Source organism: Hemicordylus capensis, chromosome 6, assembly GCF_027244095.1.
Source record: "Hemicordylus capensis ecotype Gifberg chromosome 6, rHemCap1.1.pri, whole genome shotgun sequence".
NCBI classification, from domain to species: Eukaryota; Metazoa; Chordata; class Lepidosauria; order Squamata; family Cordylidae; genus Hemicordylus; species Hemicordylus capensis.
The window spans coordinates 57,672,884-57,697,992 of NC_069662.1; the positions used below are offsets into that span (position 1 = coordinate 57,672,884).

The window sequence follows — 25,109 nt, forward strand, 5'->3', positions numbered from 1 at the left end:
CATCTCCCGGCAGTATGAGATGATGCCTTTCAGCATCTTCCTATATCGCTGCTGCCCGATATCTGTGTTTCCCATAGTCTGGGAAATATACCAGCGGGGATTTGAACCAGCAGCCTCTTGATCCCTAGGCAAGTTACTTCCCCACTGTGCCTCTAATAGCCCATACCTATCCACAAAATAAAATTAATGAGGTGCTCCTTAAGCTTTTTCTCTGTTTGCACCCCTGAGTTGAACACTTGTTCCCAACATGCTATTTTTTTAAAAAACTATTATGAGGGAGAGCATTTTAAAACCCTACCTTCCACTTGCAGCCTGAAGTGATATAGTCTATGCAGAGCTTTGCCACTTGATTGTGTGAGTATGAACCAGACCGCCAGTTGTGGGGTTGGAGGAGCAGAAGACCTGGCTAGAGCAGAAGGAGCAACTCATGCTTCTCCTGAATTTCAGATTCTGCCTCTTTGTAAAGCTTGCCTTTGTGGATCTATAGCTCACACTCAATGCTACTTGAGACTGTCTTGCAAGCGTCCTGCCATGAAGTCCCTTTGCACCCACACCCAGAAATAAACGACAGCACACAGGAAATGGGTTGAAACTAGGGCCATCACTTTATTGAATCATTTTAGCAGAGAACTAGAGTGTAGCTGGGGGAAATCGCACCTGCCACCAATGGGGTGGGGTACTACATCCCCTCCTCGGACCTGCCATGGTGACCAAGGGGCTACACTATTTAGCGGCACCACTCCTAACATCCGCCAGATCAAAAATCCCTTCCAGTGCAACAGTGCAGAGTAGGCAAAAAACCAGCCACCTCCAGGCCAATCTGGGTGGATGGGGAAAATTCCTACTTGGCCCCAAATGGCGACCGGCTAATCCCACACTGTCACCTGAGGGGGGTGAGTGGATGCCGAGGTGTCCCTGCAGAAGGCCAAGAGAGGGCGGGGATCGCTTTTACTAGCGTACCCTCTGCCCCCCTGCTTGGCCCTACAGACTGGTTCACTGTGGGGTCCAGCCTTGTTTCTTGCACCCTGCCAGGACTGGACGTGACATTTGCACCCCGCACTGGATGCGGAGCCAGGGGAAGGGGGGGTTGGGGACCCAGACTCGGAATCAAGAGATAGGACAGAGCGAACGGGTGCAAACCTGGGCTGCAACTTCAGTAACTAGTTTGAAGGGAGCTCTGTAAACTAAGGTGTGGGATTCCACCCCTGGGGTGAAGTTGTTTCCTGGGAAACTATGCCCCCTCTTTGCAAAAGCCTCATGACCTTGAGTGTACACGAGGCTTTTGCAAACCTAGTCAAAAAGGGAATGGGCATCTGTTGTGGGGTTGCTCTCCTCAGCATCTTCTTGCCTTCTCTAGGGCCCACCATTCCGCTCAGCCACCGGAGAGATTTGTCATTGTGTCAATGCATATTTACCCAGCCGAGGCAACCCTCAGCACTCGCGTTGATAACAGTGCATCAGAAGCAGGACGGGATCCTTTGTTAGATGTTGAAAGGGAAGCTCTTTTTTGCTGGTATAGCGGAGAGAGAAGAAAAAGGAAACAAGTGTGAGCTACTTAAGTGGTGTTTTCTTCACGACCCTCTGTTTCAACTGCCTGGTTTTCATGTTGATTCATTTATCCGCCCCCCCAACAAGCCATTGCTCAAAACGTGATGGTTCTCTTCATAAGAAGATCTGGATTTACATCAGGGGACTGTATTTGTTATTGCAGGTGCGGCCAGCCTGAGGTTTTCTAGCTGTTGTTGAACTCCCATCAACTCATGCCACAATACAAGGTGGCTGGGGGTGATTGGAGGACAGCTTCTATCATCCCCAGCCAAGCTTTATGGCAGGGGGTGATGGGAGCTGTAGTCCTGAACAAGAGAAGCTGGGGATGATGGGAGTTGTAATCCAACAAGAGCTGGGGAGCGTCGGGCAATCTCTAGCCTCTCGGCTTCCTCTGTGCCATTTCTCTTGCTTTTGGATGTCTGCTCTGTAGAGAATCAGTTTGCTGCCCTGCCCCCTCTTAACACCACAACTCCACCCGGCCAGGGCCTAAATGCTGTGAATAGATAGCCCCACCCGCTGCCCCACAAAACCACACATTTATTTTATTAGGCATATTTAGCATGAGGGCTCAAGTGGCAGCTACAGCAAACAAGCAGCAGAAACATGAAACATGTGGAAAGACACTACTATGGAAACATCTGTCGAGCTGGTCCAAGAGAAATCAAAGGGCTGCAGAGGGATCCAATAGGCTGTACAAAAATTTAAAGATACCATTTAAGAGAGAGGCAATTTAAAAGTACAAAAATTTCACATACAAAACTTCTGGGGGACATTGCCCAAATAAAGTGGAAGGGCCCCAAATATAGTTCCAGGGGAAACAAGAAAAGGGAACCGAGGACTGACACAAGAATTGAAATAAAATAAGACAAAATGAGAAAGGAACGCCAAGCCTTGTGGGGTCCGGCAGGAGGGAGGAACGAACGCCAAGCCTTGTGGGGTCCGGCAGGAGGGAGGAACGAACGCCAAGCCTTGTGGGGTCCGGCAGGAGGGAGGAACGAACGCCAAGCCTTGTGGGGTCCGGCAGGAGGGAGGAACGAACGCCAAGCCTTGTGGGGTCCGGCAGGAGGGAGGAACGAACGCCAAGCCTTGTGGGGTCCGGCAGGAGGGAGGAACGAACGCCAAGCCTTGTGGGGTCCGGCAGGAGGGAGGAACGAACGCCAAGCCTTGTGGGGTCCGGCAGGAGGGAGGAACGAACGCCAAGCCTTGTGGGGTCCGGCAGGAGGGAGGAACGAACGCCAAGCCTTGTGGGGTCCGGCAGGAGGGAGGAACGAACGCCAAGCCTTGTGGGGTCCGGCAGGAGGGAGGAACGAACGCCAAGCCTTGTGGGGTCCGGCAGGAGGGAGGAACGAACGCCAAGCCTTGTGGGGTCCGGCAGGAGGGAGGAACGAACGCCAAGCCTTGTGGGGTCCGGCAGGAGGGAGGAACGAACGCCAAGCCTTGTGGGGTCCGGCAGGAGGGAGGAACGAACGCCAAGCCTTGTGGGGTCCGGCAGGAGGGAGGAACGAACGCCAAGCCTTGTGGGGTCCGGCAGGAGGGAGGAACGAACGCCAAGCCTTGTGGGGTCCGGCAGGAGGGAGGAACGAACGCCAAGCCTTGTGGGGTCCGGCAGGAGGGAGGAACGAACGCCAAGCCTTGTGGGGTCCGGCAGGAGGGAGGAACGAACGCCAAGCCTTGTGGGGTCCGGCAGGAGGGAGGAACGAACGCCAAGCCTTGTGGGGTCCGGCAGGAGGGAGGAACGAACGCCAAGCCTTGTGGGGTCCGGCAGGAGGGAGGAACGAACGCCAAGCCTTGTGGGGTCCGGCAGGAGGGAGGAACGAACGCCAAGCCTTGTGGGGTCCGGCAGGAGGGAGGAACGAACGCCAAGCCTTGTGGGGTCCGGCAGGAGGGAGGAACGAACGCCAAGCCTTGTGGGGTCCGGCAGGAGGGAGGAACGAACGCCAAGCCTTGTGGGGTCCGGCAGGAGGGAGGAACGAACGCCAAGCCTTGTGGGGTCCGGCAGGAGGGAGGAACGAACGCCAAGCCTTGTGGGGTCCGGCAGGAGGGAGGAACGAACGCCAAGCCTTGTGGGGTCCGGCAGGAGGGAGGAACGAACGCCAAGCCTTGTGGGGTCCGGCAGGAGGGAGGAACGAACGCCAAGCCTTGTGGGGTCCGGCAGGAGGGAGGAACGAACGCCAAGCCTTGTGGGGTCCGGCAGGAGGGAGGAACGAACGCCAAGCCTTGTGGGGTCCGGCAGGAGGGAGGAACGAACGCCAAGCCTTGTGGGGTCCGGCAGGAGGGAGGAACGAACGCCAAGCCTTGTGGGGTCCGGCAGGAGGGAGGAAGGAACGCCAAGCCTTGTGGGGTCCGGCAGGAGGGAGGAAGGAACGCCAAGCCTTGTGGGGTCCGGCAGGAGGGAGGAAGGAACGCCAAGCCTTGTGGGGTCCGGCAGGAGGGAGGAACGAACGCCAAGCCTTGTGGGGTCCGGCAGGAGGGAGGAACGAACGCCAAGCCTTGTGGGGTCCGGCAGGAGGGAGGAACGAACGCCAAGCCTTGTGGGGTCCGGCAGGAGGGAGGAACGAACGCCAAGCCTTGTGGGGTCCGGCAGGAGGGAGGAAGGAACGCCAAGCCTTGTGGGGTCCGGCAGGAGGGAGGAAGGAACGCCAAGCCTTGTGGGGTCCGGCAGGAGGGAGGAAGGAACGCCAAGCCTTGTGGGGTCCGGCAGGAGGGAGGAAGGAACGCCAAGCCTTGTGGGGTCCGGCAGGAGGGAGGAAGGAACGCCAAGCCTTGTGGGGTCCGGCAGGAGGGAGGAAGGAACGCCAAGCCTTGTGGGGTCCGGCAGGAGGGAGGAAGGAACGCCAAGCCTTGTGGGGTCCGGCAGGAGGGAGGAAGGAACGCCAAGCCTTGTGGGGTCCGGCAGGAGGGAGGAAGGAACGCCAAGCCTTGTGGGGTCCGGCAGGAGGGAGGAAGGAACGCCAAGCCTTGTGGGGTCCGGCAGGAGGGAGGAAGGAACGCCAAGCCTTGTGGGGTCCGGCAGGAGGGAGGAAGGAACGCCAAGCCTTGTGGGGTCCGGCAGGAGGGAGGAAGGAACGCCAAGCCTTGTGGGGTCCGGCAGGAGGGAGGAAGGAACGCCAAGCCTTGTGGGGTCCGGCAGGAGGGAGGAAGGAACGCCAAGCCTTGTGGGGTCCGGCAGGAGGGAGGAAGGAACGCCAAGCCTTGTGGGGTCCGGCAGGAGGGAGGAAGGAACGCCAAGCCTTGTGGGGTCCGGCAGGAGGGAGGAAGGAACGCCAAGCCTTGTGGGGTCCGGCAGGAGGGAGGAAGGAACGCCAAGCCTTGTGGGGTCCGGCAGGAGGGAGGAAGGAACGCCAAGCCTTGTGGGGTCCGGCAGGAGGGAGGAAGGAACGCCAAGCCTTGTGGGGTCCGGCAGGAGGGAGGAAGGAACGCCAAGCCTTGTGGGGTCCGGCAGGAGGGAGGAAGGAACGCCAAGCCTTGTGGGGTCCGGCAGGAGGGAGGAAGGAACGCCAAGCCTTGTGGGGTCCGGCAGGAGGGAGGAAGGAACGCCAAGCCTTGTGGGGTCCGGCAGGAGGGAGGAAGGAACGCCAAGCCTTGTGGGGTCCGGCAGGAGGGAGGAAGGAACGCCAAGCCTTGTGGGGTCCGGCAGGAGGGAGGAAGGAACGCCAAGCCTTGTGGGGTCCGGCAGGAGGGAGGAAGGAACGCCAAGCCTTGTGGGGTCCGGCAGGAGGGAGGAAGGAACGCCAAGCCTTGTGGGGTCCGGCAGGAGGGAGGAAGGAACGCCAAGCCTTGTGGGGTCCGGCAGGAGGGAGGAAGGAACGCCAAGCCTTGTGGGGTCCGGCAGGAGGGAGGAAGGAACGCCAAGCCTTGTGGGGTCCGGCAGGAGGGAGGAAGGAACGCCAAGCCTTGTGGGGTCCGGCAGGAGGGAGGAAGGAACGCCAAGCCTTGTGGGGTCCGGCAGGAGGGAGGAAGGAACGCCAAGCCTTGTGGGGTCCGGCAGGAGGGAGGAAGGAACGCCAAGCCTTGTGGGGTCCGGCAGGAGGGAGGAAGGAACGCCAAGCCTTGTGGGGTCCGGCAGGAGGGAGGAAGGAACGCCAAGCCTTGTGGGGTCCGGCAGGAGGGAGGAAGGAACGCCAAGCCTTGTGGGGTCCGGCAGGAGGGAGGAAGGAACGCCAAGCCTTGTGGGGTCCGGCAGGAGGGAGGAAGGAACGCCAAGCCTTGTGGGGTCCGGCAGGAGGGAGGAAGGAACGCCAAGCCTTGTGGGGTCCGGCAGGAGGGAGGAAGGAACGCCAAGCCTTGTGGGGTCCGGCAGGAGGGAGGAAGGAACGCCAAGCCTTGTGGGGTCCGGCAGGAGGGAGGAAGGAACGCCAAGCCTTGTGGGGTCCGGCAGGAGGGAGGAAGGAACGCCAAGCCTTGTGGGGTCCGGCAGGAGGGAGGAAGGAACGCCAAGCCTTGTGGGGTCCGGCAGGAGGGAGGAAGGAACGCCAAGCCTTGTGGGGTCCGGCAGGAGGGAGGAAGGAACGCCAAGCCTTGTGGGGGTCCGGCAGGAGGGAGGAAGGAACGCCAAGCCTTGTGGGGTCCGGCAGGAGGGAGGAAGGAACGCCAAGCCTTGTGGGGTCCGGCAGGAGGGAGGAAGGAACGCCAAGCCTTGTGGGGTCCGGCAGGAGGGAGGAAGGAACGCCAAGCCTTGTGGGGTCCGGCAGGAGGGAGGAAGGAACGCCAAGCCTTGTGGGGTCCGGCAGGAGGGAGGAAGGAACGCCAAGCCTTGTGGGGTCCGGCAGGAGGGAGGAAGGAACGCCAAGCCTTGTGGGGTCCGGCAGGAGGGAGGAAGGAACGCCAAGCCTTGTGGGGTCCGGCAGGAGGGAGGAAGGAACGCCAAGCCTTGTGGGGTCCGGCAGGAGGGAGGAAGGAACGCCAAGCCTTGTGGGGTCCGGCAGGAGGGAGGAAGGAACGCCAAGCCTTGTGGGGTCCGGCAGGAGGGAGGAAGGAACGCCAAGCCTTGTGGGGTCCGGCAGGAGGGAGGAAGGAACGCCAAGCCTTGTGGGGTCCGGCAGGAGGGAGGAAGGAACGCCAAGCCTTGTGGGGTCCGGCAGGAGGGAGGAAGGAACGCCAAGCCTTGTGGGGTCCGGCAGGAGGGAGGAAGGAACGCCAAGCCTTGTGGGGTCCGGCAGGAGGGAGGAAGGAACGCCAAGCCTTGTGGGGTCCGGCAGGAGGGAGGAAGGAACGCCAAGCCTTGTGGGGTCCGGCAGGAGGGAGGAAGGAACGCCAAGCCTTGTGGGGTCCGGCAGGAGGGAGGAAGGAACGCCAAGCCTTGTGGGGTCCGGCAGGAGGGAGGAAGGAACGCCAAGCCTTGTGGGGTCCGGCAGGAGGGAGGAAGGAACGCCAAGCCTTGTGGGGTCCGGCAGGAGGGAGGAAGGAACGCCAAGCCTTGTGGGGTCCGGCAGGAGGGAGGAAGGAACGCCAAGCCTTGTGGGGTCCGGCAGGAGGGAGGAAGGAACGCCAAGCCTTGTGGGGTCCGGCAGGAGGGAGGAAGGAACGCCAAGCCTTGTGGGGTCCGGCAGGAGGGAGGAAGGAACGCCAAGCCTTGTGGGGTCCGGCAGGAGGGAGGAAGGAACGCCAAGCCTTGTGGGGTCCGGCAGGAGGGAGGAAGGAACGCCAAGCCTTGTGGGGTCCGGCAGGAGGGAGGAAGGAACGCCAAGCCTTGTGGGGTCCGGCAGGAGGGAGGAAGGAACGCCAAGCCTTGTGGGGTCCGGCAGGAGGGAGGAAGGAACGCCAAGCCTTGTGGGGTCCGGCAGGAGGGAGGAAGGAACGCCAAGCCTTGTGGGGTCCGGCAGGAGGAAGGAACGCCAAGCCTTGTGGGGTCCGGCAGGAGGGAGGAAGGAACGCCAAGCCTTGTGGGGTCCGGCAGGAGGAAGGAAGCAATGGGCGGCCGGCCCTCCAGAAATTGGTGGCAGTTTAATATATGTTAAACATTTACTTACATAAAACAGCAGGATTCTGAATTTACGTCGTGACCCTGAGTTTTAACATCAAATCATTTGGGGTAATAGCATCTTAAATTCAGATCAATGTGTTACTTTAATGGCCTTCCCTTATTGGCCCTTAGTTTCAACCTTCCTATTTTCATGTTGATTTCTTTATCCAGCCCCCTTATACAAGCTGTTGCCCAAACCCTGATGCTTTCTTTCACGATGCTTTTCACCATGGATTTGCATCAGGGGACTATATTTGTTATCACAGTTTTGGATTATAACTCCCACCATACTACAACTTCTACCATCCCCAGCCACCAGTTTTGATGGGGGTGATCATCTGTAGTCTCAACACAGCAGCTGGGGATGATGCGAGTTCTAGTCCAACAGCAGCTGCTGAGCTACTGGTGGGTCATCCCTAGCTTCTTGGTTAATTGCTGTGAATAGCTATCCCTCCCCACCCCTCTAGTGCTTCAAGTGGCAGCTATTGCAAGGAAGCAGAAGCAAGATGAAAGTGTAATGTCTGTGGAAGCAGATCTCTATGGAAATCTCTCTTGAGCACGTCTTGGGAGAAACCAAGAGGTAGTAGAGGGATCTGATGGGCTGTACACAACCCTGCGTTGTTTTAACCAAGAATCTTTTCAATATGAAATATATAAATATTTTTAAAATAAAGCATAAGCATCAACTTTAAAATATTTGTAACTTCTAATATAACTTCTGTGTAATCTAACTTCTGACTTTTCAGGGCTCTTACAAGGACCCTTCCATTCCAAACATGCATGATTCCCTTTTGATCAACAAGACATGCAATACTCCTGCAAGGTTTTGTAGCTGAGGATGATGGGAATTCTAGTCCCAAAACATCTGGGGACCCAATTTTAAGAACCCTTGGCTTCTGGAATTTATATCTGCCCTTACTGCCGGGACCTCCAAATATGCAATTCTTCTATCCTCACAGTAGTCCTGTAAAGTAGGTCAGGCTGAAGAGAATGACTGGAAATAGAAGTTGGACTACAACTCCCATCATACCTGACGGTTAAGAACCTAACAGCACTGCTGGATCAGACCCAAGGCCTATCTAATCCAGCATGCTGTTTCCCCATAGGGGCTCACTGGATGCCTCTGGGAAGCCAACAGACAAGAGATTCTCAAACTTGGTCCCAGATGTTGTTGGGCTGCAACTCCCATCAAGGGAAGGGATTCAATCAGAAAAATAAATCCATGCATCACTGGTCCCTCTTTACCAATTATTGACATTAAAAAAGTGTTCACAAGTATATGTGCGAGTGTACCTCTATACTATCTATATCTGTACTTGGGATGGTTGTGTGTACCTCTGCAGACATCTCTCCCGTGGGAAATTATTCTCAAGGCTTAGCTTAAATCTGCTTCCTCATAACTGCAGTCAACTTGTGGGGGCAAATAGAATCAGTCTGGGTGTCGGGGGGGGGGGGACGGGACTTGCAGATCCCTTGCAGACTCAATGTGACGATCACAGCAGAATCATGGCATTTTAGAGTGGGAAGGCTCCTTGGAGATCATCGTTATCTGGCTTCTGTCTGAAAACCATCAGCAAAGAAGAGCCCAGGACTCCATGAGGTGACCTTGGCAACCCTTCTCCCATTTGGGAAAGCATTCCTACTGCCTAGCCTAAACCTGCATTCTCGTATTGGCAGCGTTCAGTGCTGCGCTCAATAGCAACAGAGAGGAAGTACGCTCCTTTTTCAACACCTTTGATATCTGTGGACTGCTGTCTTTTCCTATGTAGCTCTCTGACAGTCTGGCCTCTGGAGGTGGTAGGAGTCAGACTTACCTCTCCATCTTCTGGGAAGACAAATTCAAGAGGTTCTTCAACACTGTGAAATAGAGAAAGATTTCTTATGCTTTGCTAATCTCTTAGGAGCTACTCAATGGCACAGCAGGGAAATGACATGACTGCCAGAGGTTGCCGGTTCAAATCCCTGGTGGTATGTTTCCCAGACTATGGGGAACACCTATATGGGGCAGCAGCAGCGGGAAGGTGCTGAAAGGCCTCATCTCGTACTGCATGGGAGATGGTAATGGTAAACCACTCCTGGTCACTAGGAGTCGATACCGACTCGACGGCACAGTCTACCTTTACCTTTGATCTCTTAGGATTTGCTACAATCTCCATATACACAGAGGAGTGCTAGACAAGGCAGGGGAGTTTTATGAAAGCAAGTAGTTTTAAGAAAATAAAGTTTAGCAATTAGCTACTTAACTTGACTCAATTAGCAGCTACCCCAGCTAACTGAGCAAAGAGACACCTTTTAAAGTGCTGATGCTCTGATATTTATATACCGATGGCATTTGTAAGGTAAAGTGTGCCGTCAAGTCAGTTTTGACTCCTGGCGCCCACAGAGCCCTGTGATTTTCTTTGGGTTTACCATTGCAGGGGGCAAGCAACAGGCCCCATCCAACCCCAGCACAGCATCCCTCCAGTGGCTGTTGCTGGCGTCTGTCTTAGGGTTCTTTTTCGATTGTGAGCCCTTTGGGACAGGGATCCATCTTTATTTTTATTTCTCTGTGTAAATCGCTTGGGGAACTTCTGTTGAAAAGCAGTATATGAATATCCATCGTCATTTTGTGAGGCTTGATGTTTAGCAAATTTGAGACGGCTTTTGTATGTTTTCTTTATCTGAAAATAGATTGGTGGGAGTGTTCTGAGCCCGATCTATACTGTCTGTAAATACTCTTCAATTGTTTACATAGTGTCCTACAGCATGAGTCAAACCAATGATTAGTTGCTCTCTTACAATGAGCATATGAAGACTGTAACTTGCTCAGACATGAGAACTTTTGTATAAGAGCATCTTCTAATACTCTGGATATAAATCAGGCTGCACTCTAACGAGCAGTGGAAAAACCTGAATTGCGTGTGAACTGCTCCCCAATAACTTGTAGGGACTTCAGGATAAATCTGGCCAACATGTGAATGCAGCACCTCCATTCCAGAGGAGGTGTGTGTTAAAGGGCTTTAAAAGCCTCATGTGAAAAACCTCCTGGAATCAAACTTTACTGAATTTGTTCAAGAATTCTGAGAAAACAAACATAGGCTCACCCTGCATGGTTGAAAGTCTCCTTTGCTAATCTGCAGCGAGGAGGCCATTTTAATAATTAGTGTTTCTGGTGTGTTCTAGGCATTAAAAGTGGCACAAATATATAGTACTCAATGTATATCACTATATACTGTGAAGTGTGCGTGTGTGTATTCAGTGAAATGTATTTCCAGGCAGCATACTTATTTTGAAATATCAGACTTAAACCCTTGGGGGCCTGGGATGCGTGGAGGCCCTGGACTTTGAGGGGCTGGGGGCCCATTTTAAAATCTCATCTCTGGGCCCATTCCAACCTTGCTATGCCCCTGGTGGTCACTACACAAAACTTTCTGCACAACACCTGCACAGAAGAAACTTCCATGTAGAAAATGTGTCTCTTGTAAATTGACCCTGAATTTTCCATCCATGACTGGGATATCTGAGAGTTAGAGTCAATAATAAAAGAACAGCACACTGCTTGTGACAGGAAGGAGCAAATTACAATGATTTCTTAGTCTGGCAGGGGCTGGTTTTGGCCCTGGCAGAACTTGGCTGTCTGCTCCTGTTGCAAATGCAAATTCCTCTGTCTCGTGTGGCAAACTAATGTATCCTCCTCCCTCCTGGTGGCAAAGTAAGCACTAGTGTGGTGAATGCACATATACCCCATCATGAGCCAACAGTCATCACAAGACAAAGGCTGGCAGGAATCATTCACTGGTTTATAGACACACCACCACCACCACCACCTTCTTCTTCCCCTATTTTGCTAGTGGCTATTTGGGCAGGTGATCCTCTAGGACAAAGTCGCAGTTTTGTTTTGTTTTTAAAGCATGAGATGAGACAGAAAATGAAACTTGGAATCCTCACATAACTCCTGACTGTTGTTCTAAGTCTTTTACAGAGATGGCTCATGTTTTCAGGTTTTGATCAACAACCATGTCTAGATGGTACAGTGTTCCTTTTAACAGGCATTTCCAGATATTGTTGACTACAAGTCCCATCATCCCTGTTTGGACAGGAGTGCAATTTCAGTGCTTGCGCTAGGCACTATTTCCCCTAGATATGCCCCTAGTTCTAGGCCCCTGATTGTCTTGGTTGCCCTCTTCTGCACCTTTTCCAGTTCGATAATGTCCTTCTTAAAATACGGTGACCAGAACTGTGCGCAGTACTCCAAATCTGGCCACACCATAGATTTGTATAAGGGCATTATAATACTAACATTTTTATGTCCCCTTCCTTATGGTCCCTAGCACAGAATTGGCCTTTTTTCACAGCTGTCGCACACTGAGGACACTTTCAATGAGCTGTCCACCATGACCTCAAGCTCTCTCTCCTGGTCAGCCACTGACAGCTCAGACCCCATCAGTGTATATGTCAAGTTGGGGTTTTTAAAATACCAATATGCATCACTTTACACTTGCTTACATTGAACCACATTTGACATTTTGTCGCCCACTCACCCAGTTTGGAGAGATCCTTTTGGAGCTCTTCACAATCTGTTTTGCATTTCACTACACTAAATCGTTGAGTGTCATCTGAAAATTTGGCCACTTAGCTGCTTACCCCAATTTCTAGATCATTTATGAACAAGTTGAACAACACTGGTCCCAGTACAGATCTCTGGGGGACCCCACTTCACACTTCCCTCCATGGTGAAAACTGCCCATTTATTCCTGCCTTCTGTTACCAGACCACATATGAACCTGTTCTCATTCAGCAAGGCCTATTCTTCTATTTGTTTAACAATTTTGTCCTTAAGTATGCTTTCCATCAATTTACCTGGCACAGAAGTTAAGCTAAGCAGCCTGTAGTTTCAGAGCCTGATTGTAGGGAGAAATTACGTATTTTTGCTAGGACCAAAGACTCTCTTTATACCTTGAATCTCAAGACAGGATAAATACTCAATGGGTGGGGTGTATTTGAACATAGAAGGACTGTATTTCAGGATCTCTATGGAACTCCTAATGCCCTCTCCTCCCTCCAATAAAGCAAGCCACAAAGGGAGGGGCTGATTTGGATGACGTTTGTAGTGTGCAGGAGGGGTATAATGCTTCCCCCCAAATCCATAGCCCTAATGCTAATTGCTACCAGAATTTGTTAGCTGTTGAAGGGGAAATGCCCATAAGCTTTCCTTTCCGTGATGAATACGGAGATCTAAGCTGGTAATTGGCACAAGAGCAGAAGACTGGATCCCCATCCCTCTGCACCCTGGCCCCTATCCAAATCCACACATCCTGCAGCTACAGAGAGGTGGGCTGGTCATGTGGTAGCAAGCATGACTTGTCCCCTTAGCTAAGCAGGGTCCGCCCTGGTTGCATATGAACGGGAGACTTGATGTGTGAGCACTGCAAGATATTCCCCTCAGGGGATGAAGCTGCTCTGGGAAGAGCAGAAGGTTTCAAGTTCCCTCCCTGGCTTCTCCAAGATAGGGCTGAGAGAGAGTCCTGCCTGCAACCTTGGAGAAGCCACTGCCAGTCTGTGTAGACCATAGTGAGAGAGATGGATCTATGGTCTGACTCAGTATATGGCAGCTTCTTATGTTCCTACATTAAAAAAAGAAAAGAAAATGATGCTGGGAGTTCTAGTCACTATTGCACTGTTTTGCTAAAATGGAAATAAAAGTGGGGAAATAATGAAGACACTGGCTAAATAAGAGACAATCGAGCACTAATCATCCACCATGATGACTAGACGAGCAACAAAATTGGCTGAACTACCAGAAGTCCACAGCAACAACTACAATGTCAAATATTTCTATATCACTTTTCAACAAGAGCAACAAGGGTTTTAAAGGAACCCTTGCTAACTTGGCAAGGAGGCACCTTTTACCGTGGTGATTCTCTTTATTTAGCAGGGGGAGAGTAACAGGCCCTATTCACCCCCCGCACAGTACTTCCAGTGACTGTTGCTGGTGTGTGTCTTATGTTTCTTTTTAGAATGTGAGCCCTTTGGGGACAGGGAGCCATCTTATTTGTTTGTTATTTCTCTTTGTAAACCACCCTGAGCCATTTTTGGAAGGGCAGTATAGAAATTGAATTATTATTGTTATTATTATTATTATTATTACATAGAAAAAAGGAAAAAGATGGTTGCCTTTCCCCAAAGGGCTCAAAATCTTTAAAAAATCTTAACACAACAACAACATATGGCTTGTTCACAGAATAGTCTGAATCTAGGTTTAATGTGGGTTACCAGCATTCGTGTGATTGCATGAACCCATGTCAAGGTGGGAATCTCAGGTTGACACCTTGGTTCACACAATCACTTCAATGCTGGTAACCCACATTAAACCTAGCTTCAAATGACTGTGTAAACCAGGCCATAGTGGTTTACTACTATGGAGGGGTGTTATGCTGGAATTGGATAGGAAGAATTGCTCCACCCACTGCTCAATATGACCAAGTCACCTCTTGAAAAGGTGGTGCCTCTTTCCTCAGTTAGCAGGGGCAGCAACATACTAGGGATGTGCACAAACCAAGATGTGCAGAGGCCATGTGTGTGCTGCTGCTGCTGCTCCACTGCGCCAGGGCTACTGGGGGTAGCGCTATCGCAGTAGGAAGCAGCATGGAGAGGTGGAGGAATAGGCAGGCACCTGCTCTCTCCTCCCTTTTAAAGGTGCCAAAACGGTGCTGTGAATCTGTGCACAGATCTTGATTCATCCACATCCCTACAAGTAGGGATGGGCCCGGAACGGTCCGGACCTTGGTGTTCCGGTTCAGGTGGGGGGGTAGCTTTAAGAGCGGCGGGAGGGCTTACTTACCCCTCCCGACTCTTTCCCGCTCTGGCGCCGTAATGTTACGAGTAATTGGGGCAGCAGGATACCTCCCTGCCACCCCTTCCCCGCTGTTGCTGTAAAACTCCCAGGAGTCCTTTGCGCGCGTGCACGTCACAGAGACGTGAAGCGCGCCCACGATGTGCGCGTGTGCACGCAAAGGACTCCTGGGAGTTTTACAGCAACAGCGGGGAAGGGGCGGCAGGGAGGTATCCTGCCACCCCAATTACTACTAAACTTACGGCGCCAGAGCGGGAAAGAGGTGGGAGGAGTAAGTAAGCCCTCCCGCCGCTCTTAAAGCTACCCCCATCCCAGTTCCAGACCGCAGTTTGGCGGTTCCGTGCACATCCCTCCCTACAAGATACCTCCATTTTAAAAGATTAAACCTCAAAGGGAGGAGCAGGTGAGCAACCCCAACCCAAGAAGCTCCCTACACCTTGCCCTGGTGTGGACAGAACATAGTGGGATAAACCAGTGCAAGGACTGCTAGGTATAGGGCCCTAGTTTTGTCTCCCCGTGTCATTCCTTGCATAAGCTAACGCAAACTCGCATGAAAAAAACCTCCCAGCTAGAGATAGCCCTAATCAGAAAAGCCCTTGTTTCCGAGGAGAAAATCGGCCTCGCTTCTCCCTCAGAAAAGCTGTGCAGGCTGACAGGAGAGCCCCCAAATAAGCTGTGGGAGATTCCTGTTTGGTTCCTAGTGTCCAGTCATGGCCTAGAGAAGTACCACATTTCTGACATGTAAATGAAGTTTCACTTCAGTCCCTTTACATTGTACCCTAACTACTGTGGATGTATGCAGATAAAGCATTGAGCTAAGGCATTCTTCTTATCCCCCCTCCCATCTCTCTGTTGCTATTGTTTTACAAATGCAACTGTCAGGATTTCTAGGCAAGAACATATCTTTGGATGGGTCTAAGAGCAGTGTCCAGAGCATCCTTAGGGATGTAGCAATGTGCAGGAAGTAGTGCAGAGCCCACCATATCCATGGGGATATCCTAATTTTCAACACAATCAAAGATGCATGGATTCTCCACATTCCATTGTGATCTGGGTAAGTGCCAGTTTCTGCATCATAGGTACTGTATTCACTAGCCCTGTACAGGTCTTATATAAGCATGGATGCTGTACCCAGCTACAGCATTCTCCAGTAGCACACCTCATCCTCACACTGACGTGTTCTTTAGCCCACACAATCTGTGACTATCGTATTTGAATGTTGTACTCATGGATAGTGTGGGGATGGAGTGTGGACGTGAGGGACAGAGCATATTCTAGAGCAGGGATTCTCAACGTTGGGTCTCCATATGTTATTGGACTTCAACTCCCATAATCCCCAGGCCCAGTGGCCTTTGGCTGGGGATTATGGGAATTGAAGTCCAATAACATCTGGGGACCCAATGTTGAGAATCTCTGCTCTAGAGGATGCTGTACTTGGTTTCAGTACATCTAGCACTGAAACCAGTACTAGTATTGAAACCAGTACATCCTGGTTTCAGCATCTACGGTTGATGTAACACCTGAACAGGACTACTGCACAGGGCTTATCTGAGCCAGGCCGTGCAATCCCTGTCTGGGACCAAAATGAGCAGGTGTGGGGAAGAGATGCTCTGGAGGCCCATGGGAGTTGCAGGGAGGGAAGGAGAATCGTGTGGAGTGTCTCTTGTTTCAATCTGCAAATCAACCCTATAGGGTAGGTAAGTCCCTCTGGAAGATGGGAAGCCTGAGGCCCTGGGGTTTTCCCGATAGAGGCAGCATCCAGTGGGGGCTGTCAGACTGCTAGTGCAGCCTCTTGGCCCTGTGCTACTCCAGTCTCCACGTTATGAAGAGGGCCTTGGTAAAAAGGAACGGGATGTTTTCTAGCCTCTCTTAATCTTAATACAGAGAGAGAGAGAGAGAGAGAGAGAGAGAGAGATTGACCTCTTTTCTTGGAACAATGGGTAAGTGTCTGCTGCCTATTCTTCTCTTTATGAAGATCTTTGTCTGAAGTTTAGAATTTGTGTGCACACTTCTTTCAGTTTGGGATTGGTCAAGATTAAGATTATGGAGTATGGAGAAGGCAAAGAGGACAGTGCAATATAGACAGTGCCATATATTTCTATGGCAGGGTAAAGTGTGCCGTCAAGTCAATTTTGACTCCTGGCGCCCACAGAGCCCTGTGGTTTTCTTTGGGTTTACCATTGCAGGGGGCAAGCAACAGGCCCCATCCAACCCAGGCACAGCATCCCTCCAGTGGCTGTTGCTTGTGTCTGCCTTAGGTTTCTTTTTCGATTGTGAGCCCTTTGGGGACAGGGATCCATCTTTATTTTTATTTCTCTTTGTAAATCGCTTTGGGAACTGCTGTTGAAAAGCAATATATGAATATCCATCGTCGTATTTTTACATGATTATTATTATCCTCACAACCATCAGAGATGTAGTTTGGGCTGAGAGACAAGCATGTGGGCCCACAGTCACACACAGTGGCTTTCATGGCTGAGTGGGGGATTCAAACTCACGCCTCCCTGAGTCATACTCCAGTTGTCTTGTGGTAAATAGACACAACACAATCAGCACACCAAATGTGGGGTTTTACATTTCACAATTTTGTGTTTAATTCTGCTTTTCCAAGGTCAGTTTGCAGAAAAGAGGACATAAACGTGTGTCTTGATGGGCTGCTCCTGTTCCTCAATGCTAACATTCATGCTATGATGATTCTGAACAGGCTGAGATTAATTTTAAAAATCAAAGTAACAAAAAAGGGAAATTCTTACTGAATCAGGAGTGAGTTTTACAGTGAATCTGTAAATTAAGTATGGGAGAGGAGGAGGTGTCACAGCAATAATGGGCTATAACTGCTGGGTAATTAACTGTATCTGCATTTCTAAGCAGATTAAAAGTTCAGCTCCCATTTGCCAATGAGGCTGCTGGGAGAATTATTTGGAGAATGTTTTCCAAATATTTTAATGCTCAGTAGGAATTACTCACAATTTCCTATTCCCACCCCCAGCCCCCGTGAGAATATACTGAGAAAACAGAATATTTAGGGCATATTCACCTCAAGCCTACCTTGGCACACTAATTGAGAGGCAGGCACAGGGAACCAAGGAGACACACAGGAATTCAAAAATGAACACACAAAGCCAGGCAGTAAGTGATACTGAGTCCTTCTAGCCTGGTACATCAGTTAGGCAAGTCCTTCCTTTTCTGCTCCTGGGACACTGACTGGAGATGCTCCCCTCTGCCCCTGTCCTCCTGGGATTCTGGGGGGTGAGGGGGAACAGCCCCCCTGCCCTTACTGACCAGCCCCCCCCCCTGCTCACGGGGTCCATTCACTGCTACTGAGCATTGCGATCTGGCCCTTGTCTTCCACACAGCTGCAGTGACCAGGCCTTCCTGCAACCCCCTCCACACACTTGACTTCTGTAGCACTTTCCACAAATCCAGGCCCAGGACCGCCTGCTAGCTGCCACCTCCTTCCAGTCTGCTGCATTTCAGTCAACTTTGTGCAATATTTTTTAAATGTATTTTACTTAGATGGCAGAGAGACATTAAGAGAGGCTAAAAAAAACCCCAATTTCTTCTCACCAAGGCCCTCTTCATAACTTGGAGACTGGAGTAGCACAGGGCCAAGAGGCTGCACTAGCAGTCTGACAGCCCCCACTGGATCCTGCCTCTATCAGGAAAACCCCAGGGCCTCAGGCTTCCCATCTGCCAGAGGAGACTTGCCTACCCTATAGGGCTGATTTGCAGATTGAGACAAGCCACACGATTCTCCTTCCCTCCCTGCAACTCCCCACGGGCCTCAGGGGCATCTCTTCCCCACACCTGCTCATTTTGCTCCCAGACTGGGATTGCACGGCCTGGCTCAGATGAGCCCCACACCACCTATCCCAGTGACAGCTGGTTTAACTTTGGGGCCTACCTCTCGTGGGCCTCAGGGGCCATCTTGGAGCACTTGCTGGGGGAAAGAGCCCCAAATGCTCTCAGCATAGAACAGAGCCATGGGGAGAAGGCAAGCCTCCTTTCCCCAATCTTTGGCGAGATTCCTTGGAAGAGATCAGGAACGCAGCATCACAGCCCAGCAGTGCTTGCCCCACAACCCAAACACAGCAGAGTTTTCCATGTTTCCCCCACAGAATTCAGAGACACAAATAGCACCTACTTTCTATAAGACGGACCCAGCTTCTTCCCAAAGCCCTCTCTGTAACTAGGAGAGCTACTAGGACCGGCTGACCAGGAGTCTGGATGACTCATCTGGAAGTCCCTGCTTTGGAACTGGCCTCAGAAGACTTCAGGCAAACCCCAATGCCTCAGTTATTCCATCTGTGATATGGAACCAACAAGACTCGCCTACCTTACAGGACTGTAGTATGGATCAGGAGACACAGCTATCAGGATCCTCCATTGCTTGCTTTGCCTTCATTCTTTTCCGATTCCCACTCCTTCTCCTGGGCACTTTTACTTTGGCACAGGCCCAACTCAGGGAAGGCTGCTAGGCCAAGTGGAGATCAGGCCTAAAAAGAGGACAGGAAGACAGTTTGGACAAGGACCAGAGAACTCCTGCAGAAAGGAATAACAGGAAAAGACCAAGGCCCCAGGAGATAAGCCAGCAGAGCCTGGATGCTGGACAGACAGAGACTCAGACATTAGAAAACACAGCTAAACATGCTCTTGTAGCAAGGGCTATCTAGACTCAGCAGGGCTTAAATAGGGGCCTGCAGGTCTCCACGCTGTAGCTGGTCTCTTCAGCCCTTATTGGGTGCAGCTGGTTCAGGCTCTACTGTTGCTCTTGAGAAGACCCCTTCCTCACCAGTCGGTCTCTCCTGAGGGAGATGCTATGCTCCCAGTTGGGTGCTTCTTTTCCATTACTGCAGATCGGCCTGGGCCCAGTAGCATTGTCACTCTTGGGGATCTGACAGGGATGGTGGTGCCTCTCTGCTGGCCATATGTTGTCCTTGCCCCCCAAGTGAATCCTTCTGTGGGGGGACAGGTCTCTCAGAGGGAGCAGAGATGTGGGGAGATCCCCGAAGGTTGATGGCTTGGGTTCCTCCATGATGTGACCCAAGGGTGTCTTATCCAAAGCCCTTTTGGGGATTGCATCAGGTTTCTCCTCATCGGCAAAGCCCTCAGAGTCTATGCCAAGGTTCCCCTTTAAGACGTCTAGTTTTGGAATCCTATCTGGTGCTCCTCTGAGTTTATTCAAGTCAGCTTGCCTGAAATCCAAGGTGCACGTCTGGTTTCCTTGAAATGTCTCCTCCCCTTGATTTTGTGGATTCAAAGATGGCACAGCCACTTTCTCCCAGGGTTACCCCCCCTTCTGCTGCATCAACCAGTGCTCTTGCCCAGCACATTTTCCACAGTCTTCATAAAGTGCACCCCCTCCAGGAGTCCTCCATGCAGGTCGCCTGGACATTGGTTCAAGAATCCAGACCTTTCATCTTGATTATGCCCTCATCACAGTCAGCTGTTTCCTTGCAGGATCCTGCATTCTCTTTGTGCAGCTTGACCTTCTTCCAGATAGACAGAGGAAAAGACATAGGAACATAGAACACAGGAAACTGCCATATACTGAGTCAGACCATTGTTCTATCTAGCTCAGTAATGTCTTCACAGACTGGCAGTGGCTTCTGCAAGGTTGCAGGCAGGAAGCTCTCTCAGCCCTCTCTTGGAGAAGCCAGGGAGGGAACGTGAAACCTTCTGCTCTTCCCAGAGCAGCTTCATCCCCTGAGGGGAATATCTTGCAGTGCTCACCCTTCTAGTCTCTCATTCAGATGCAACCAGGGCAGACCCTGCTTAGCTATGGGGACAAGTCATGCTTGCCTCCACAAGACCAGCTCTCCTCTTGTGCCCCCAAATCTTTCACGGTCCTGCTTTGGTATCTCTTTTTCTCTTGACATAAAGAAAAATCAGATACATCCAGATGTGTAAGCACTTAACCCACAGTTCCCGGGTCTGAATGACATGCAGAGGTGTGTCTGAACAAGACCAGACTCCTCCCTCTCATGCAGGGAGGAGGGACCATGTGATCTCGTCACTCTTTCCAGTCACACTCACGATCCACAATTAGTACAAAGGTTGAGATGCCGTTTTTAACTAAAAAGAGTTAACATTGCAAAAGGAATGAGAAGAGAGTTCCCTGTCCCAGAGGGGCTCACTGTCCAAGCAGCAGCTCAAGAGAGACGCCAGCAGTAGCCTCAGAAGGATGCTATGCTGAGTTGATTTGGGGACAGTTGCTCCCTGCCCCCCACCCCGAAATATAAGCGAGACACCACTTTAAAAAATGTTTTGCTCAGTTAGCAGGGAGGGAAGCCAAGCTGTGTGTCACAAGAAGGCCCGAAGATGTTTCCGTGTCCCAAAAGGAACTGCGACTTCGTCCAAAGGTCCCTCATGGCCCAGGGAGCAGGGCCGTTTCCCAAACTGTGTGGCACAAGAGGAGGACCCCCCCCCATTTGCTCCCTGTTCCAAAGGGCCGCATGATTAGAAAAAAGACACAAGGGAGGCCCTGGAAAGGGCGCTGTGCAGTGCTGAAGAGGGACAACTGCTCTCCCCCTGCTCAAAAGAAGAGTCTCTACTTTAAAAAGTGCCTCTCTTGGCCCAGTGGACCAAGGTCTAGCTAACAGCCGGATAAAGGAAATTCTACAGAAACCCCCTACGTCTCCTCCAAAGGGAACAGAGGAAAGCCAGGGCTGCCCTTGAAACTCCCCGCCACTTGATGAAACTCTTCCCAGCACAGAAGAGAAGCCCCTTACCCTCCATCATGATCTCTATCCTGCACCTGGCACGATGCTGAAGGCGCCCAGGAGGGAAAGGCCTGCTGGTGTCCTTGAAGCCCTTAACTGCAGCATCTGGAGATCAACCTTTCTGCTAACCCCGACAGAGGAAAGCAGAGGCGAGAAGGATGCAGCTCCTCTCCCAGCTCCTCTCTCTCACTCAGTGATGGGAACGGCTCCAGCAATGGCAGAAATCAACCCCTTTTGCTGCCACCAGAAACTTCTGAGCAGCTGACAGTTGAGAGAAGGCAGTTGGTAATATCACAGAGAGTGATGTCACAAAGAGCAAACAGGGTTAAAAAAAAAATCAGTGAGGCACAGTTATAGACCGCTTCTCAAAAGAACTGACCACCCACAGGTTTAAAATAGAAATAAAAATATGTGTTATTGAATTCAAAAGAGAGGCTTGACTTGTATCTAAAGAAACACACATGACATTTCCACATGACACAGATCACGCAAGATGTTTCACGTGTCTGGCCACTAATACAGCATTACTGTCTAAAGTCCGATTCAGACATTATGTGGTACGAGTGTACAGATGTCTGTACACCTGTACACTTGTTTGTGTGAATGGCTGTGCCTGTGTTTATTTTAAAAGTGAACCTGGATATAGGCCAGGATATAGGCCAGAGAACAATTTGTTAAGGGGCAGCTAACAAATAAAGATTATTATTATTATTAGTAGTAGTAGTAATAGTAGTAGTATTTCCTTCAAATCTGTTCTCTATTATGGTACAGATAGGAAGTGTGCTTCTGTACTGCACTCAGCATAACATGTGAATGACTGTCCTGTGTACAGATCTTTACCTGTGTACATTGTACACTCATCGTATGAGTGTTGAACATAACATGTGAATGGGCCTTAAGTGTATGTGCTTAACTGACTAGATGCTTATTATTAGAGGAGATGGGGAAAGAAAGCAAGGGATGTTTGGGTTAAGTGGGGGGACATTAAAGTAAGAAGAGCTGGTGAGGACCACTCAGTGGGAAAGGAAGGTGCATAGGAAGGATCACGTCAATAGCTCACGTCCTTTCCATGTCTCATATGGATGAAGGTGGGGGGACAAAGGAGATGGGGGTCTCCTTCCTTCAGGGGAAGGGAGCAAATATTCACCCAAAGCGCTTATGTAACACCAAGGCGGAATTGGGCTGAATGTCAGTATCCACCCTAACTTACACCCGGAAGCATCCTTGGATAAGCACACCGACATTGCCACTGAGGGGCCCTCAGATGTGGAGAACCCCTACACAATCCCCAACAGGGCTTCAGATGAGACATCCTTGCGTCATGTCATGCAGGAATCCAAACCATCAGCCTTCCGGGATCTCCCCACATTCTTTGAATCCCCTGACAGACCCCACCCCCATCCCACCCCTTCTCAGGGGGCAAGGGCACATCCTGGCATGGCCAACAGAGAGCTGCCACCATCCCTACTGCAGCCCCAAGAGCAACCAGCAGCCCCGCCACCACTGAAAAGGGCCGTGAGCAGGGCTGGTGAGCATGGTGGCCGGTGAGCATCATGGCAGCACAGTGTGAGATCACTTGGAGCTCTGCCTTAGTGACTCTTCCCACTGCAGGGCATGGGTCAGCAGGGCAAAGGACCCAGAGCGACTTGGGCGATGGTGATGCAGGAGCTCTGTGGGCCAGTTGCAGTGGGCTGCACACTGCCTTCCAGTCCCTCACTGTGCACTGGTGGGGGCAGGAGAGATGGGGAGCCTCTGGCGCTGGTGGCGTGGACACCTCTTCCCGTGCAGCATGACCCTGGGGGGCTGTGCTGCATGTGGAGGCAATGGACACAGACCACACGTCAGATGAGCTGCCAGCAGCCACGGCCCAGTAGGTGGATTCTAGGGTTCCTGGGGAGCCAGCCCTCCAGCAAGGCTTCCTGGTCACTGACAATGCAGCCAACACAGCCAGGGCTGCTACGCATGGTCAACTGGTGCACTTCTGTGGTGTTGTGCACACTTTCCACCGGGCCGTGCAGGATGCGCTTGGCCTCCAGGAGGGAAAGGCCAGGTGCAATGGGGGCTCCCACCACACAGGCCCTGCTGGGGCTCATAGCCAGCCTCAATGTACACCCTGGGACACCCCCTGGTTCCGGACCTTTGCTGCTCTCTTGGAAGTGTCACAAGGCTGAGGACTGCAGTGGCTCTTGGGTGCATCGGCATGGCAAACCTCTTGGTTGCATTGGCATGGCATGTCCCATCCGGTCTATTTGAAGGGGAAAACTGTCACCCTTGACCAGCTGCCCAGGTGGAGACACTACCTGGTGCAATGTGTTAGGCAAGCCAAGGGGAAGAGGCTGGGTTGCAACCAGGAGGAGGGGGCTGGAGCCCCTAGAGGAGGCGGCTGGGTCGCAACCAGGAGCAAATTCCAACCATAATTGGGGTTGGAAGTTGCCTATTCTGGAAGGACGGGGGAAATTCCCCTTCAGATACAAATGCCTGCCTCCAATTCAAACACTTGAAGTGAGCATTAGGAGCTCCCAGGGCCCATATTTCTGAAGGAAATATGAACTGCAGCAACACCTCTAGATGAAAATCATCTTTTGGTTGTGACAACCCTGCTTTGACTGAACTCCCATATTTTGTTTGCATCTTGATGACAGTTTGAAGCAGCAGACAATCTGAATGGAATCTTTTAAATCTTTCAGACACACAGATAATCCAGGTACTTGCTTAATCTTTGTTCAATGCACAGTTTTTATTTTTATAGACAAAATCCACGTACTTTTCTCCAGCAAACATTGATTGAGAAAATCTCATTCATCTCATTCATATACCAGTCATTTGGAACACGGTCTTTAACATGGATAACATGTAATAAATAGTTAGTAGCTCAAGTTTCTCTTCTTTGGAGTAAAGACCTGGTAAACTTCTCCAAAAACATGCTAGTGATACTTTCTTTTATGCTCATGTTCCACTACATTTGTGCTGGCTTCCTGTTTTTAAAAAGAGAAAAAACTCATTTTCTCAAAGAAAATGTTTAATTTTTCCTTCTTTATTTCTCATACTGATAGCCTGCTCTTCCTCTAAGGACTTCAGTGCAGAATACAGGGTTATTCCACTTTATCCTCACAACAATGCTGCAAGAGAAATTAGACTGAGAGGAAGAGAAATTGACCAGGGCGCTTTCCAGAGTACACACTACAAAAGTGGCATTACTGTCTGTTAAGTGTGCTTCTGTACTGCCTGTGTTTCGACATTGCAAACCCTGTGCTGTCACAAAGGTGTCATCTGGAAAGCTCCCAGGACATTTTCCAGATTACCCGCTGAACAGCGGTAGTTGACTTCAGCTTGGCAATATTGTTTTGAACTCGTAAATAGCGGTTGTTGCACAAAACCAACACCAGGGGAGCAGTCTTTTCTAGCTTGCATGAAACTTTTGCATTGGGAAAATACAGCTTTCTATTTACAAGGTGGTAGCGCTGAATTGCAAAGAGCACACCTGAAAGAAGGCTTTGGAAATGTGGACGGCACCTTGCTGACAGCTCAGGGACTGCGATGTAGAAACCCAGGCAGTGCGGAAGGACAATTAATGGACATGGAGTGACCCTGTTGTAGTGTCCAGTCTGGAAAGCATCCGGGAGGCTTTTTAGACAGCAGGCCTTACCACGAGGCTTTCCTGCAAGTTTGGGGCATAACGGATATGCCGATGGAAGAAGAGGAGTTTTAACCCTAGACATAAACCGGGCTAGGTTCCAATACGGAGGAAAACCCCTGAATGGTGTGTGAAGTGCTCTCTGAAATATTTCAGGCACTTTGGGTTAATCGGGCCGATATGTGGCCGCACACTAACCCTCCCAAAGTGAAGATGCTCCCGGAAAAAGCTCTTGCTGAAGGTGACTCAGCAAGCAACTTGATAGAGCAGCAACTTAAACCAGGTCGATTTGATCCAGGTTAATCTCACTCTTGCCACTATACTGCTGAGGATTCTTGTTCATCCATATCGGTTAACCTTTCATGTATATAATTTCAAACTGTCCTGTGAAGTATTACAGCTGATTCTTCA

At 51.3% G+C, this 25,109-nt stretch overlaps 1 long non-coding RNA gene across 3 annotated transcripts; it reads right to left on the minus strand.

Annotated features, from left to right (window-relative positions):
- Nucleotides 1-582: 582 nt before the first annotated feature.
- Nucleotides 583-21,344, minus strand: LOC128332040 (uncharacterized). Of its 3 annotated transcripts, none has more exons than XR_008310525.1 (4): nt 21,074-21,344; nt 18,679-18,838; nt 9,243-9,367; nt 583-1,510 (listed from the first exon to the last, which is right to left on the minus strand). It is a non-coding gene; the product is annotated as an uncharacterized LOC128332040 (long non-coding RNA). The 3 variants fall into 3 exon arrangements; XR_008310524.1 differs by lacking the exon at nt 21,074-21,344 and adding an exon at nt 19,135-19,848; XR_008310526.1 differs by lacking the exons at nt 583-1,510; nt 21,074-21,344 and adding exons at nt 7,370-7,388; nt 19,135-19,850.
- Nucleotides 21,345-25,109: the final 3,765 nt, after the last annotated feature.